The sequence below is a fragment of the Schistocerca serialis genome, chromosome 1, assembly GCF_023864345.2.
Source record: "Schistocerca serialis cubense isolate TAMUIC-IGC-003099 chromosome 1, iqSchSeri2.2, whole genome shotgun sequence".
Lineage (NCBI taxonomy): Eukaryota > Metazoa > Arthropoda > Insecta > Orthoptera > Acrididae > Schistocerca > Schistocerca serialis.
This window is the reverse complement of record NC_064638.1, coordinates 1,159,404,830-1,159,420,627: the sequence shown is the minus strand read 5'-3', so window position 1 is coordinate 1,159,420,627 and position 15,798 is coordinate 1,159,404,830. Positions and strand designations below refer to the sequence as shown.

The 15,798-nt window shown below is 40.2% G+C and overlaps 1 protein-coding gene across 4 annotated transcripts in view; it reads right to left on the bottom strand.

The window, feature by feature from the left end:
- LOC126418141 (serine/threonine-protein phosphatase 6 regulatory ankyrin repeat subunit B-like) overlaps positions 1–15,798 on the bottom strand; it is a 352,754-nt gene that overhangs the window by 276,205 nt on the left and 60,751 nt on the right. The window contains exon 1 of one of the 4 annotated variants that reach the window (XM_050085173.1): positions 3,384–3,397. The exons of the other annotated variants lie outside the window; for them this stretch is intronic. The gene's annotated coding sequence lies outside the window, so the exon portion shown is untranslated. Of the gene's footprint in view, positions 1–3,383; positions 3,398–15,798 lie in introns of those variants that run through there. 4 annotated transcript variants of the gene reach the window in all.

Below are 15,798 nucleotides of genomic sequence, written 5' to 3'. Positions count from 1 at the left end.
GAGAAGCAGAGTTCTTGTTTTTCGAAATAAATACATCAAATCAGAAACTGCTAATTGGAGTAATCTATAAACCTCCAAACGTCGGTGCTATGTCCTCCTTTCAGTCTGCCCTGTCCTCGCTCGTGACACTGTATGAACACATAATCATTATGGGCGACACAAACATCGACTTACAGTTAAAATCTCCCTCTGCAGAAAAACTTAGGAGACTGTTCCACTCCAACGATATGAGGTTAGCACCGCTGGACCCAACTCATCACACGCCACACAGCCATACACTCATAGATATAATAGCAACAAAGCGACCAGATAAAATAATTCGCGCCAATCAGACATCCGCTCCAGGACTCTCTGCTCATGACGTGATTTTCTTAAATTACTCAGTACATACTACCAAAGAAAAATCTCACCTGGTAACCTACAGAAACCTAAAAAATGTTAACCATGACGCTCTTCAAAAGGATTGCTCAGACATCCCTTGGCATGATATAAGCAATGAACCGACTTTAGACGGAAAAATTCAGGAATTATGTCGCAAAATTATTGCACTGTATGATAAACATGCTCCTCAACGCACTGTCAAGGTAAAGAGACCTCCCGCTCCGTGGCTCACCACTGCATTACGCCAGTTAATGAATGAACGTGATGCTGCACATAGGGCCTTTAAGCGTAACCCAACTCCCGAGGCGTACGAAGCTTATAGGAAACTCCGAAATAGAACGAAGCAAAGCGTGAGGAATGCCAAAATCAGACATGCCCGCTCTGTCGTATGCGGCATATCAAAACCTGCTGCACTGTGGAAAAAGCTGCGCAGTTTCGGTATAGGGAAGCGAAGATCTGACGCTGTTTATCAAGCGTCTGCAGAAGAATTAAACGATTTCTTCTCAACAGCCGTAAACTGCCACGCAGCGACAAATTACCAGCCCCAAGATATCAATCTCTCGAGAGACAAGTTTTTCCTAAAACATGTCACTACCGGCACAGTACACAAGGCAATTATGAGAATCTCTTCCGAGGCAGTAGGAAATGATGGAGTGAGCATTGGCATGATTAAGAACGTCGTAAATACTATTACTCCAGTTATCACAGACATCTTCAACCTGTCTCTTGTCAGTAGTACATATCCTACTGAGTGGAAGCAAAGCTTAATTCAACCTATACCCAAGACTGACAACCCTAAGTCGCCAAGTGACTACAGGCCGATCAGCATACTTCCTGCAATATCTAAAGCCCTAGAACACATCGTCCATGAACAGTTGACGGATTACCTCAAAACTCATAACATGCACGACAAATATCAGTCAGGCTTTCGAAAGCACCATAGTACAGCAACTGCATTAATCAAAGTAACTGATGACATTAAACATGCTATGGACAGACGTGAAGCTACCATCCTAACACTGCTTGACTTTAGCAAGGCTTTTGATACAGTTGACTTTGATATATTACTAATTAAAATGAAGCAGCTGAATTTCTCAAACAGCGCAATACACTGGTTCGACAGCTACCTCAGAAACAGAAGTCAACAAGTCATTTGTGGGTCGGAAAAGTCATCATGGAAAAACGTGCGCTCTGGAGTTCCCCAAGGCTCCGTCCTTGGTCCATTACTCTTCTCACTGTACATTAATGATATTTCTTCAGTGATTCACTCCTGCAACTACCATCTATATGCCGATGACATCCAACTGTACATAAGTGCAAGCCCCAAGAACATTGCTGACGCAGTAGCGAGTATGAACGCAGATCTTTGCTCTGTTTCTCGATGGGCACAGAACCTAGGTCTGAAACTAAACCCCAAGAAATCCCAGGTCATACTTATATCTCATCCAAAGTTAATCAGTCGGTACTTTCGCGAAACAGTCCCTCAAATACTCCTCAATGGTACCCAACTACCATACCAAAAAACAGTAAAAGACCTTGGAATAATCTTGGATGAACACCTAAACTGGGAAGAACAAACAGTCACAGCTTGTCGGAAATCGCTCTCCTCCCTACATGCAATTCAAAAATTTAGAAAAATATTTCCAACCCATGTTAAACAAAAATTAGTCCAAACACTAGTCTTGCCTAATCTTTACTACTGTGATGTAGTTCAACATGGCACAAATAATGAAAATTCGAGATGCCTCGAGCTAGTGATGAATGCTTGTGTTAGATACGTATGCAACATACGGTTGTATGATCATATCAGTCCTTCATACTCCCAGCTAGGTTGGATACGCCCACATAAGGCACGCGATCTCCACACGATGTGCTTACTTCATCGATTTCTTAGCCACTGGTGCCCCCAATACTTATCTTCTCACATTAAACACCTATCATCATTCCACAACCGCAATACCAGATCGGATACGTCTAGCATCTTGGCTGTACCTTTACATAACACAAAATCTTTCTCCGTGTCATTCTCCATCTCAGCCATACGACTATGGAACGCGCTCCCCTGTGATCTGCGTCTTATCCAAAACCACTCAACATTCAAGAGGGAACTTAAGACTTACATATTAGGGACGGTATAGCCACCATTGTTGTGCCCCCCCCCCCCCCCCTCATCTTTTTCTTTCTCCTCTCCATCATAGCTTCGAATTTTACCATTCTATTTCTCTTCCTCTAACCTATCTACCTCTTCTATATCTCTTTCACCCCATTCCATCGTCTTATGTCTCTGCTTGATGAGAATAACTCACAAGCTGCAAGAATATAACGAGAAAATTCCCAACTAGCAATAGGACTGACACTCATATAAGAAAATTATGTTTACTTTCATATACATAGTCATTATTGTTATTATTATTATCATTATTATTATTATTTTTATTATTCTTGATTGTTATAATTATTTTTTGATTGTTATAATTATCATTGTACTACTTTTATAATCTCTATTTTTTTTCTTTAACATTAATACTGTATAACATGTTATATGTCCTAATTTTCTGTAGACACTGAAATTTGTTGAATCTGAGTATGCCTGGTTAGGTGTAAGAGAGGGCCTGAAGGCCCTAATCTTGCCAGGTAAAATAAATGCATAAATAAATAAATAAATAAATAAATTAGCATGAAGAGCTGCATTAAACCAGTCTCAGGACTGAAGACCACAACAACATCTCAATATTTTGTAAATGCAATACATGAATACAAAGGCTAAATTCACCTTTGCTCATCAATACATGCAACTGATGTCATCAAAAATTTTATTCTATGATTTTCAATTAATGACTGGAAAAAACGGCACTGAATGGATTGATCTCAAATTTGGCAAATACAAAACTTTACATGTTGTGAACATTTAAATGAAATACCATTTGCATCTTATCATACAAAACAAAATTATCATAAAATACTGTGGAATGTGCTGAAGCTTGCAAAATTTGCTTCCTTACTTTAGAGGTTTTCCTACTCATGCCGTGGCAATTATTTATTGATCCATTCTTTCACTGGCTGTGCCCCACTGTCAGCTCTTAAGTTCTGCTCACACAAGGCTACTAACCAATTGTTTCTTCTCAGGTGGATTTGTTTCCCGCCTACAATGACAAATGGACCAACTCAGTTTTCCAGTAGCTTATCCACCCAACATACACATACATTTATCCCAAAAAATCCCATTGCCATCAGTTTCAGATTTCAGTCAGCTTTACTGATTATAGGCCTATAAGATCAACAGCTTACTGGGACTGCCTCAAGCTAGGCAACAGTGTTGTGAATGCTTTGGTAGTTGGACATTAAGATTTCAATCATTTCCTCTGTGGGTCATTTCTTTGAGACTTACATTAACACTTCATAGTCCTCTACAACTACCATTATCTGGGTTGGATGGATGGTTGCCTAAAAAAAAACTTGCATATTCTCTAAAGGCCTCTCATGTGTGGTGCACACCTGGCCTATTTAGGGGGACCCTACAGTTCTCAGCCCAATGGCGCAAGTCTAGGAAGCAACAGCTTAGCTTGTCACAGAACCTCTGAAGTCTTTGCTTCAGTCCTTGTACTCAGCTCAGAACCAAAGGGCCCATTGAGCTGCGAGGTCAAATATGATAATTGTGAGCAATACTTGTTTTCTCATTCTTCTACACCATTTGCTGGAATGATCCAACTGTGACCTCAAAGTGAAGACAACAGGCATCTTTTGTTCCAAAACACACCACAATCTGCAGTTTCCAACCGCTTCCCTCGATGGTTGCCAAAGGAGCATTATTAATACACTGAATAAAGCCTCTAGGCATATACATGGATTGCACAAGGTGACCTTGGCCATCCCTTGTTGCCATATTAAGTTTGAACTGCCAACTGGTAACAAACCCTTACTCTTTAGTGCTTGGCCGCGCGGGATTAGCCGAGTGGTCTAAGGCGCTGCAGTCATGGGCTGTGCAGCTGGTCCCGGCGGAGGTTCGAGTCCTCCCTCGGGCATGGGTGTGTGTGTGTGTGTGTCCTTAGGATAATTTAGGGTAAGTAGTGTGTAAGCTTAGTGACTAATGACCTTAGCAGTTAAGTCACATAAAATTTCACACACATTTTAACATATTTTTTAGTGCTTGCTTGCTCATGGAGTGAGCCACAGCAGTCTTCTAAACATATTGAACATGTCTCACTGGCTCAGTTGCAGATGCACTGAAAGAGAGTACCCCAAACATGTCAGTAGCAACGATGGGCTTAACAACTTTACAACTGAAGAGCTTGAGGCAAAGGAGCTTTATAACAGTCTCAACATTAGTGTTGACTTTTAGCTACGAGATAAAGTTGTGGATAACACTACATGGCCCAAAAATATTGCGATAAAGGACTTTTTACTGTGGAGAATGGGCAATATTCCCATGAAACAGGCTCTTCTGTGACAAACAGGCACCATAAGAGCAACTACGGGGAACAGGAACTCACATACTCCTTAGAATGTCACCCCCACAGTTAGAAGCAGAATTTGATGTGTTATAATTTTTTATAGAAGAAGTGAAGCCAGGTGTGCTGTGCCTGCATGAACACAGGTTACCAGCACAAAAAGCTTAGTACTGCAATCATACTAAATAACTAAATTTTGTAAAAGCATGGTACAAAACAACTGCTTCCTTTGTTGGTATATCGGAGTACACCAACAGAAAGCTCAGTGAAGCCTGACATTGTCACGAAGGAGACATTGGTCTTAATTTAATTTATTGAATAAAAACTATTTAAATATAAAAAAGTTTTACTGCCTAGACTGAATTTACAGTATACAATTGAAGCATGATGGCTAGTTTTGGTTGATTTCGACAGCCATCTGAATGATCTGAAGATGGTTGTTGAAAGCAACCACAACTAGTCATCATGGTTTAATTGTATACTGTAAATTGCAGTCTAGGCAGTAAAAGTTTTTTTACAGCAAAAAATTTTTATTCGATAGAAAGCTCAGTGTTAAAGACACTGAGTTAAAAATTACTGTGTGGACCTAAATTTAGAGGTGACTGTTTTGTAGTTGTTAGATCTTAATATAATCGTTGTCTAAATATACTATTCTTCAAATGGGAACTTTGAAAATTCTCTCATTCAAATGGCATCTTGCGTGTGCTATTTCTTCTTCATTCGTTTCACCCTCTTTGGGGTACGCTGGATCAATCATTTCTTTGTGCGTTGTTCTTTTCTTAGGGCCCAGTATTTCTTCATTCTTTCTGATCATCTTCTCCTCTCTTCTTCCGAGATGAAGGATTTGGACTTTTGTGTGGATTTGTCTTGGAACCTTATGTTTTCATCTTTAGTAATTAATTTAGCAGTTCGATCAATAAGTGAATTTTCTAAAATATTTAATTCCACTAGGTCTTTCTCAGTTTCTTTAAACCAGTTGGGCTTTGTTTTTCGGTTACGGAAGAAGTCAAAGATTTGTTTGGTTAATCTGTTGGAATTCATTCTGAGAAGATCACCATAAAAATTTATTCTCCTTTTTCGCATAGAATCTGAAAGTTTTTCAGTTTTCTTGTAGAGAGTTTCATTTTTGATGTATATAATCTTATTGTCTTGAAATTTTGGCCCAATGATTTTTCTTAAAATTTTTCTTTCCTTTACCTCAAGTTTCTCCATTTGGACTTTGAAATTCATGTTAAGTGTTTCTGCTGCGTACAGTGCTTCTGGCTTGATCACTGTCTTGTGATGTGTAATTTTGGACCCCCATGAAAGGGATTTTTTGTTGTATGTATTTTTTGTTAGTTGGAAGGCCAATTCAAGTTTATTTTTTCTGGATTCCATTGCTTTGCTTTCCCCAGCATTCCAAGTAATCCATTCTCTGAAATATTTGAATTCTTTTACTATTTCAATCTTCTGTTCTTGAACTTTGAGGTATTTACATGAGTGCTTGATGTTTGTCAATATCTTAGTTTTTTCAGAGGAGATGTGAAGACCAATTTTAGCTGCTTGTTTCTTTAGTTCAAGGATTTGCTCCCATGCTTCTTCCATTGTTTCAGCAAACAGGGCCATATCATCTGCAAAAGGAATGCAATTTACTTTAAGGTTCTTCTTTTTGCAACCCAGTCTTATACCACTCTTAATATTTGAGTTCCATTCCCTGACTACTTTCTCAAGCGCACAATTGAACAGGAACGGTGAGAGCCCATCGCCCTGTCGCACTCCCGTTTTTATTTCAAAGGGTTCCGATAGTTCACCCATAAATTTAACTTTCGAAAATGTATTTGTAAGGTCGCTTTTATAATATTAGTTGTTTTCTTATCCAAACCCATTTCTTCCAGGACTGATAACAGAGATTCTCTATCAATCGAATCATATGCTTTTTTGAAATCAATGAAGGAGATTACGTATGTCTTTGCCCTTGATTTTTGGTATGCCATAATGTTTTTGAGGTTTAGTATTTGTTCCGAACATGATCTACCCTTTCTAAAACCTCCCTGGTATTCCCCAATTTGCGGATCCAATTGCGGCTCTGCCCTGTTCAAAAGGACTTTAGAAAGAATCTTGTACGTTATATCCAGCAGTGATATTCCTCTGTAATTGTTGGGGTCTGTCTTCACACCTTTCTTGCGGATAGGGTGGATGAGAGCTGTTCTCCATTCTGCGGGGATCTCTTCTTCTTTCCAGATTTGATCGAAAACACACTTTAGGGATGTAACTGCATTTTTGTCAGGCTTTTTCCATAGTTCGGCCACTATTTGATTTTCTCCGGACGCCTTGCTGTTTTTAAGTTCTGAAATGACCTTCTGTAGTTCTTCAGTCATCGGTGGTTCTGAATCCGGCTTGTCACGGTTGTTTGGAATGGATTCAAATTTTTCAAGGATGGATTCACAATTCAAGAGTTTCTCAAAGTAGCCTGCTAGTATTTTGCAGTTTTCCGTGTCGTTGTGAGCGATGGTCCCATTTACATCTCGAAATTGGAGGGTGGGTGCTTTGTATCTTGATAACCTTTGTTTGAAAGTTCTGTAAAAGTTCCTTGTGTTGTTTTTAGCAAATTCTTCATCAATTTGGAGGAGAGTTTTGTTTTCATGTGTCTTCTTAATCCTTTTTATATTTTTATCTACCGGTTTTCTAACTGTAATGAAATTCAGTCTACTTTCTTCTGTTTTCTGTGATTGCCAATTTTGCCGTGCCTGCTTTCTTGTTTCAACGAGGGCATCACATTCCAGTGCCCACCAGGCATGTTTTTTACTTTTTTTGTTAGGTGCTATCCATTCAGCTGTAGTAATGAGGTTTTTTTTGATATCCCCCCAGCTTTGTGTCTGAATGGTTTCTGTTGCTTTTGTGAATTCATCTGATTTTAATATCTTTTCTGTGCTATACTTCCGACCCTTAATTTGTTTCATGCTGCATTTCCTGTTTGGGATGACTTTGAACTTAATTTTAGAAAGGTAATGGTCTGTATCCAAGTTTGCACCCCTGAGTACCCTAACGTTCATGATTTCTTTGCTAGAAATCTTCTTGATTGCCACATGATCAAGTTGAAATTCCCCAAGGCTAGGATTTGGGGATACCCATGTCTTTTGTCTTCGTGGTAGTTTCTTGAAAGCTGTGGATTTAAGAATTAAATTGTGTGCTTGGCAAAGTTCTATTAGTCTCACACCATTTCTGTTTGTTCTCTTGTGTGCAGGATAGTTTCCAACTATTTTCTTATATCTTTTTTCCTTACCAATCTGTGCATTAAAATCTCCAAGAAGAATGATGATGTTTTTATCTGGAATTTTCTGAATAATGTCATCTAGATGATTCCAAAAGGCCTCCACTTTTTCTTTGTTTTTCCTGTTATCCTCGTTTATAGGGGCATGTGCATTGATAATTGTGTAGATTTTGTGCTATTTAATGCGCTTCAAATAAAAAATTGCACTGTGTGGTGATTTCAGTGCATGCTTCGATGAAGAGAGAATTTACAAATCTAGTAGGCTAAGGGCTACTTGCAGCAAACAACTTACCAGCCAAAACTGATACCTGCCCTGACATTGCGATCACAAATCTAAATACTGGGGACTATGAGATGACTATAGTCGACCCAATGATCTCTGACCACAGAGCACTAGAGTTATGTCTCACGTAGTGGAATGCCTGAGAAACAACAGGTTCCAAACCAGCACGAGAAAGATACACCAGGATATTTTATTTTTTATTTATTTATTTTTATTTAATTTTATTTGGTCATCTGTAGACAATAAAAACTGTATGGCTGTTATCCAAATGTGCATTTAAATTTATGGGAAATCATTCCATGGAAATTGAACATACGAATATGTAAACAAAAAAAAATACAGACAGAAATATGTAAGGTCATACAATGCATAGTAACACAGAATAATGCAAGTCATACAATACACAGCAGCATTGAATAATACAGAATCATAAAAAACATAATAAATCAACTTTATATATGTGTATGCTTGTGGTATTATAACTGCACAGTCTTCTTTCCAAGGGGCTTTACTTTTGTCCTCGCTAGATAGCAAGTCCTTATCTACACTAAATTAATTGAGTAGAGATTTTTCATCATACAACAGGTGTCAGTTACATATGCAAATGCAATAAAAGGTTTAGAGGTGACAGACAGTACATTCAATTTTGCCTTAATACAACAATTTCCAGAAAATGTTTATTGGCCTAAATAGTCATTTACCAAGTAGAAACATTGTCGAGTAGAAATTTTTTACATTCTGCTTTAAATTTGTTTTCATCTTCTAACTTTCTGATGCTGACTGGCAGTCTGTTGCAAAGTTTTGTACCAGAGTGGCTTACATTCCTTTGAGTGTTTATCCTTTTTGTTCATTGAGTATAGAGTGCTGTGCTATTTCAGCAAATAGCTATTGTAGGTATGGAAGTTGGCATTTGTTCAAAAATCTGCAAGGTGGGCCCTGACATATAAAACACATTTGTGTAAACATAATGAATGTATTGTTAGTATTTTAAGCACTTAGAATGTCGGTTTGCAGTGAGCCTCTGGGTGACTGTGAGTTATTATTCATATTGCCCTCTTCTGTAATAAAAAATTTGTTTTAGGTGGCAAGCGCTGGAACCCTAAAATATTCCATATGTTACAAGAGACTGAAAATAGCTGAAATATGCCACCCTGGCACCATCTGAGGTACAAACATTTGTAATAATTCTAAGAGTAAAACAAGCTTAATTCAATTTCTGAAAAAGTTTCATTACACGGTTATTAAAATTTAAGTTTTTATCAACATTTGTCCCCAGCAGTTTTGTAGATGTCACCCTGTCTATGGCTTTGTCACCCAACAACATATCAAGATTTACATTTTGGTTTATTTTCCCACACTGCATACAATTTGTTTTATTTGTATTTATTTGCATTTCAAACTGTTTGCATTAAACCAAGAGTGGGCATTCTTTAGCACATGATCAGTAGTTGTTTGAAGCAGTTGCTTTGGTGCACTTATTATCACACTAGTATCATCTGCAAACAGTGTGGCATTTGCTGCACCATCTGATGTAGATTTATATAGACTAGAAACAATATGGGACCTACAATATTACCTTTAGATACTCCTATTTCCAGTTTTTTTGTTTTTTTTTTCCATCTGATACTAAATTTATTTTGTGGTTGGAGCAAACTAATGTCAGTCCTACAATCTGTGTTCTGTTCTGTTCTGCATGTATGAGTCAAACCACTTTTTTCCTGTCCCTTGAATACCTAACACATCCAATTTTTCTAGAAGACTTCCATGGTTGACAGTATCAAATGCTTTGGAGAGATTTAAATTTACCCCCACTATGCTACTGCTTTTTCTAGGTCTTTATTACTTGTTTGGTGTAGCACATTACTGCTGTTTCTGTATTTTTACCTGCTGGAAGCCATGCTGATTACTATTTAGCAATTTATTGTTGTTTAGATATTTGCTGATTTTGCATTTGATCAATTTTTTTAACATTTTAGAAAATGGTGAAGGAGTGATATTGGCTGATAGTTTTCTACCTTAAGCTTAGCTAAACAAAAATTAAGTCTTACAAATCTTAATACCAAACACTTACAAACTTCTATCAAGTATTTTCCTGGTAAACAACAAAGTTAATTAAGATGAACGGATGTAAAGACCAATCCAACAAAGTTTGCCATTGGAAGGAAGGAGAGTATACTCGGCAGCAGCTGGCTGAAGATACTTCTCAGAGGTGAAGCTGGAGAGGTCCAAAGTCCCACGGTGGTGGCTTCAACTGCGCTCCAATTGAGGGGCTAGTATTAGCCAGCACACGAGTTGGTCCAGAGCTTTGGTGGAGAACTGCCGACGAGTGGAGCTGCACCACTACAAATAGCAGGAGCACAGAGGTATACTTCTGGATCTATTTCCTCGCATGTGAGCTGGCAGATGGAACTAGATCCTCAGCAAGGAGGACATCTGGTTGTGCTTGCCCTGCCATCTATTGGCTGTGATATGACACTTACCAGTGGCCGAGGCCCTGGGAGGCATTGCCTTTGAGGTATGCATTTATGTTATGCTTCTCTGTCTATCACATGTACTGCTGGTATATGGCAAAGTTATGGGTCTTTACATAAAAAGAGTTAATAATCAACCAGCTCTTTCCTGGCGTTGTAATTATTTAGTCACAAAAATGGTCATAAATAAGGAAATGCTAAGTGCTTTTCAGGCAACACCACGTAAAACAGTGGCAGCCTGTGTTACAGAAAATGACAGCAACTGATGCCTTAAGAGTGTTCTTCCAGATTATCCAAATTTGACTGTCTTTCGTGGATGACCAAAAAATGTTCAGTAAGCATATCACAACACAGGCAAAAAGTAGTGAAAGAAAAAACATGATATATTAATGAACTGAAAAAATGAAAATGAGTTGTACTGATGATACACAATCACTTCAAAGCAGCAACACTTTTCAGCGCAAAGTAAATGTTCTACAGCAAATGTAGAAGAAGCCAAAACAAAAACAATTATAGATTCACTGATGTAGCTCAGAAACTATGCAAGGCTCCCTGGAATCAGATAAATGAACACAGGAAGAAACATCTCCCTTAAGTTTGTGTAATCCAAATCACTTTAGCAATTATTTTATTTGCACCGTGGAAATGACTGTAATTACAATCCCAGACATAAATATGGAGCCTAAAGCTGCTGCAAGATATAAAAATGGAGCACCATGACGAACTGGAGGAAATTACAAACAAACAAAACAATAAAGTCTCTAAAATCTTATTAGCCTTCTGATAGTCAGGATATATACAAGATGCCCACTAATGTTCTCAAGGAAATTGTCTATGAAACTGATGAACCATTAACTAAAGTAGTTAATAAGCATTTCTCTGCTGGTGTATTTCCAGACTTTCTGAAACATGCACAGGCAGTGCCAGTTTATAAGAAGGATGATCCAGGCTTGGTAGCAAGCTTGAAATCAGTCTCAGTAATTCCAGTCTTCATCATAGGCATTGAGACTGCATCGTAAGAGCAAATCTCTACTTACTTTGAAATTAATGAACTCTGTATAGATGCACTGCATGATGTATGGAAAGAATCTTTAGCACAGCCACTTTGCAATCTTAATAAGGTGTTTGCACTTCTCACAAGATCAATCAATAAGTAGTCAGAGGCACTGTTCTAGCAACACTCAAATCTTATCTTGAAAACTGAAGGTAGATTGTATCAGTCCACAGAGACCTATAATGTGAAGGGAAGTTGGAATCCAATGTGCCATGGGGAATGGTAATGGTTCCCAACCCGTTCCTAGTTTTTGTAAATGATTTAAGTTCTCATGGACAGTTCTCCCAATTTGGAGATGACACAATTTTATACTCAAAAGGCCTCAATGCCAGCCAGGCTTAAGAAGAAGCAGATGCTTTCTTCGATTTGGTTACGAACAAAATGAAAATCAATGAAGAAAAAATGTAAAAATTGGTGTGCAACCTCAGTGACAAAGGATACCTACACTGTGTTAGGGCTGCAAAACTTCTGGGTTTCATGGTGGACAGCAAACGCAGTTCACGAGAACACACAGCATATTTGTTGACAAACTGTTGCAACTCATATACCTCATGAGAAAACTGAAACATATGATAACTGACCAGTAGGTGCTAACTGTATATAATTCACTGTTTCACAGCCATATCTGCTACACCCAATTACTAAGGGGTAACTCTACAGGTTGCGAGAAAGTACTAAAAAATAAATAAAAAATAAAAAAAGCACTATCAAACAGTGAACTGGAAAACTGCAAATCCAGCTTAACACATCTAGGAGTGACGACAATTTTCAGTCAGTATATCTTCAACTGTCCCATGTATGTGAAGGAAAATCATTAAGCATTTAGCAACAGGAGTTATGAACACAATAATAAGAAAAGCAATAAAGGAAACACAGACATGCCAGGCTGTCAACTTTCCATGACAAGGGACAGTTTCCCACCAGTGGCAGTTTAAATGTTCAGTCATCTAAATACTGAAATGCAGTGTTTGAAATTGGTGAAATTTCAAGGATAGATGTCACACAGGCTCCATTAAAAGCCACTGTATGGTTTGAATAAAGTCTTTAACAATGAAGCAGCAAATTAGACCGTCTAAACAGTGCACTACTATATGAAATTACTGTTTAATGAATGTGTACTTGTTATAAGATTCTCACACTATATGTCAAATGATAATTTGTTACTGTTGTGGGATTTCTCTTGGGTTATAGCCTAAGGAAACACACTCATTTCTGTAAGACTCAGTATATTTCATTACAGACATCCACATTACAGCAAGTCACACAGCCAACTGCACTGGCAACATGGCATGGGCAGTTAGGTTACAGAGTCAAAGAAGTAGCAATGGCGGAGGTATGTCATTTATATTTGTCGATGCCACACAGCCCCCCTTCCCCCCCTCCCCCGCAGTGTAGGGCATGATATGAGCACAGTGGAAGGGAGTTGTGTCCATAGGTCAAGGCGGTGAGGAAGACAGCAGTGATGTCATGGGGATATGGGGATGTCCATCTCCGGAGGTTATTGCGGCAGGGACCACGCTGGGAGGTCGACATAGGAACTCCTGTAAGTGCTTAGGTGGATGAGGCGTCAGCCAGTGCATGAGGATAGAGCAGTGTGAGGAGGTTGTGTCCCCCACATGATCAGCTGGTAGCATTCGAACTGTAACCCTCCCAAGGGGGGTTACCGTAACTTGGAGGAGAGTGTAATTGATCCCACGCGAGAGCAGGTGGGAGCCGGCGATCAACTGACAAACTGGTTCCCCAGTCAGTTGGGGTGAGTTGTCTTGCAACAGGATGAAGTTGTGGTTGTCGTCGATGAGGATGGTGACGTCCTCCACACATTCAGGTGGGACGTCAGTTTGCAGAATCACTAGAGGGGATGGGAGGGAGGAGGTAGAGAGAGGGGGGTGAGTACCTGAGGAATGACGTTGATGGTGACACAGATGCTTGTTTGGATGAGGGCTGCAGTGGCAGCTCTGAGGGGTCATAGTTTAAGTGCAAGTCCTCAGTGCTGGGAGGCTGCATAAAGTCATCGGGTGTAAAAGACGCTGGGACGAGGTGTGCGGGTTCCATATGGTGGAGAGAAACAGTGAGTGGTGAACCTTTAACCCAGATGTCCATCACGTTAGTGATGCAGTTTACGACCTCGTATGGGCCTGAATATAGTGGGGCAAGTGGGGCCCAGATGGTGTTGTCGCAGAGAAACATGAACTTGCATGAAAGTAGATTGGAGGGCACTTAGGAGCAGAGGGAGAGTATGGCTAGAAGGGGGATCAGGGAAATGTTTGCAAAATGCATTCAGATCTGGTTTATCAAGTCAGGAAGGGAGGTGTTATTGTCGGGGGAGGTAGGTTATAACAGCTATCCAGGGAGGGCAGGGTTGATGAATTCACTCGTAGTGCCATCATTATCTGGTTTTTACAATGCCCATAGGCCAAGGAGTACCCACAGGAGGGCCTCAGTCCAAAGACTGTCGTGACGCTGCAGTGCTGTCTTGAAATGCGATGCTACCATTCTCCCAGTCTGTTTGCTTGCTGTAGCAGGGAGTCATGCAACATTTGTTGATACCACACAGCTGGCAGAGTTGGGCGAAGAGAGCTCATTCAAACTACTGGCCCTGATCGGTGGTGATAGCAGGGGGGGCAGCAAAAGTGGGAAATCCAGGAAGAAACAAAAGCCTTAGCCGTGGCTTCGGTGGTTATGTTGGTGAGAGGTATGGCCTCTACCCACCGAGATAAACGATTGATGCAAAAAAGAAGATAACAGAACCCCTCTGAGGTGGGGGAACAGGGCCGACGAAGTACAGGTAAGTGACCAGATGGAATGTCGAATTTGCAAAGAAGTAGAACAGTGTGCCTGTTGACTTTGTTGTTCTGGCAGATGATGCAGTTCTGGGCCCAGGTCTGATAATCATGCGTCGTGTCTCACCACAGGAATAATTTGGACACGAGTCGTGTCGCTGGCTTAATTCCAGGATGTGATAGAGAATGTAGTGTGTCAAACCACTGAATGGCAGAAGGGGGTGGGGATGAGGGGTCAGAAGGTGCCGGTGGAGGAGTCGCACCAGGCTTCCTGTCGGATGTCAGTGAATTTTTGTTTTGGTGAAAGACAGTGAAGTGGAGGTGCTAGTGAGAAGTTGCTATGCATCCTCATCCTGGTTCTGTAGGGATACGAGGTCGGAAAGGTCAATGACCATTGAGATGGTGCAAATGCGAGAAAGGAAATTTGCAACTATGATGTCGGCGCCTTTGATATGGTGGATGTCAGTAGATATATCACAGATGAAACTGAAATGCTGAAAGTGATGGGGGTGGGGGAGTGTTGAGAGGGGGTTTTGTATGGCTTCTGCTACTGGTTTATAGTAGGTCAGGATGTGGAAAGTTCGGCCCTCAATGTCGGGGCAAAGTGTTTTACTGCCTTATAAACTGCTAAAAGTTCATGGTCAAAGGCTGAGTATTTTTGATGGGTACATGAAAGTTTCTTTGAAAAGAACTGAAGTGGCATTGCATCATTGTGGCATTGTTGTAGGACTGTACCTACCACGGAGTCACTGGCATCTGTGGTGATGAAGAGATTGGATGAGCAAGGGTGACAGCTCATGCGAGAAGGCCTGGTAGCCTGCGTGGATTGGTTCCATCCATGAAACGGGGTGCTTCCCTGAAGTTTGCTGGCTGGAGAGAGCATTAGTGAGGGCGACCTGGGTGTCGGTTGCTGCAGGCAAATGAAATGGTAGTAGTTTATCATTCCCAGGAACTGGCAGAGCTCTTTGTATGTGGTAGAGAGTAGCGTGGATAAGACTGATTGCACCTTCAATTCAGGGGGGTATACCGGCAGCTGAGACTGTGTACCCCAAGAATTGGACAGATTGTTGGCGCAGTTGCAGTTTGTCGGTGTTGATCTCGACTCCGTTTGATGAGAGAGTGTCCTTTACC